This window comes from Penaeus chinensis, chromosome 11 (genome assembly GCF_019202785.1).
Source record: "Penaeus chinensis breed Huanghai No. 1 chromosome 11, ASM1920278v2, whole genome shotgun sequence".
Taxonomy (NCBI): domain Eukaryota; kingdom Metazoa; phylum Arthropoda; class Malacostraca; order Decapoda; family Penaeidae; genus Penaeus; species Penaeus chinensis.
In genome coordinates, this window is record NC_061829.1 from 2,702,716 (window position 1) to 2,705,215 (window position 2,500).

The following is a 2,500-nucleotide window of genomic DNA, read 5'->3' on the forward strand; positions in this document are numbered from 1 at the left end:
CACGCACACATACAGATATGTGTGTATATATATATATATATATATATATATATATATATACAAACACACCCTCACACACACACGTGCGTGCGTTTGTACGACCGCGCGCGCGCGTGTGTGTGTAATTATGCACAGACTACACCAAGACATATAATCAATTACTTAAACCACTCATTTATCATAAGGCACACTGTAGAGTAGACGCGAAGGTTCTGATTCAAAAGAGCAAACGTGTGATCCTGGAGAAAAGGGGAGAGTAACAGGGGAGAGTAAGAGGGGAGACTGTGATAAAGTACTTGCCTGTCAAGGATGAGAAAGGGAAAGGGCAAAGAGGATGTGAGAGAGAGAAAATGGGCTAGCGTAATGGCAGAGAGGGTATACTGTTCTATTTTCTTATCGCACGTGCTTTAGTAACCACTATATTGCAACAGGTTTCCCTTTGATATAATTAACTTTGCCCTACTAATGAAAACAGCGATAATATGACTAGGACCATATGTATTTTGTGTAATGTTTCACTCTATATATTTCTCGAAATTTGCACCAATTACAATCCAACTTTGAAAGAGGTAATTGATCAGCTTCTAGTCTGCTTTAAATAATGTTTCCAGGTTTCAATGCAGAGTATTTTTAAGTTTTGCAGATATCCTAGGAAAGTCTGTCTCAGTTTGTCGTGTCAGTATCTGTAAACACGCGATTTTCTAATCAGACACACGCACATACGCTTTTTTTTCTGTGTCTATTTCTGTACGCCCGTGCGTGTGTGTATGTGTGTGTGTGTGTGTGTGTGTGTGTGTGTGTCAGTGTGTGTGTGTGTGTTTCTCTCTGTCTCTCTCACTCCTCCCCTCTCCCCCCCTCTCTCTCTCTCTCTCTCTCTCTCTCTCTCTCTCTCTCTCTCTCTCTCTCTCTCTCTCTCTCTCTCTCTCTCTCTCTCTCTCTCTATTTTCATCCTCTCTCTCTCTCTCTTTCTACCTCCTTCCCTTTCTTCTTCTCTATCTCCTTCCCTTATATACACGATATTTCCTAACCATCATGTATATCACAGTGAATGAATATACACGTTATGAAAAGCTAACCCTGATACAACCGGTAGCTACAGTAGACCTTGCCGTAAATATAGTGAAACATAAATATTGGGTCTGATAATACAAAAATGTTAGTTTGTGTTACTTACGTTACGAGTCTTTGATTTCAAGGTCTTATCTGCTAAGCAAACAAAACTTCAGTTAATTATGGGAAGTGGCCGTGATCTTTAGAAGATCATACACACGGACACACGCGCAGACACACACACACACGCACAGACACACACACACACACACACACACACACACACACACACATACACACACACACGCGCGCACACACACACACGCACGCACGCGCCCACACACATACACACGTACAAACACATACACATATATAAAGGCATAATATTACTAGGTTATTCGAATCCTTCTCTATCATTATTGTCCCCATTACTAATATTGTTACCATTATCAATATTGGCAACATTAATGTTATTGTTTTATTATTAATATAATAGTTGTTATTAGTACACTGCAAGGAATTGGTCAATATGTCAAATTTATGTAGATTTTATTTACACATCCAATGGGGGAGATTAAGAAGAAAGATAGGAGAGGAAGAGTTAAGAAAAGGGGAGAAGAAAAGGGAGTAAAGGAAGAAGAAATAAGAGGAGAAGGAAGGACGGGAGGAATGAGGCTTCGAAGGATAATGTGGTTGGAAGAGGAAACGAAGGGGATTTTCATTTAAAGGGAAGTGGAATGGGTAAGAGAAAAAGACAGGTGTAAGGAAGAGAGAGGCCGGAAGAGAAAAGGGGGATGGGGGAGGGAGAGAAGGAAACAAGGAAGCGAAAGAGGTGGGGAGGTGAAGGAGGAAGAGGAGGAAAGTGAGAGAGGAGTCATATGTAGGGCTTAAAGTGTGTGTGTGTATATATATATATATATATATATATATATATATATATATATATATAGATAGATAGATAGATAGATAGATGATATATAGATAGATAGATAAGTATGAATGTAACGTTTAAGAAGTTCCATGTATATATGTATATACATATAAAAATATATATATATATACATACATATATATATATATATATATATATATATATACATATATATAAACACAAATTCCTAATATTATTATTATAAATGGCAGTATCAAATCATAAGGATTGTTATGAATAAAACCACTATACATTATCAGTGTTACCATCATCCCCATGATTAACGCAACGTTATGGCACGATACACCCCACGAATTCATCGTCTTCATAAAAATCTTGTCAACAAATTAGTTGATCAGGCGAACTGCGCCATGTCTCTCCATTAAGAATAAATAATGGTGTCAACAATGGACACGCGTGCTACACAGTTCCTGGACGATATGTTTTGACTTTCACAATTCCATTTACGTTTTCAGGGAATTTGGTGGTACTTGAATTAAAGAGTAATAATCAGTGAGT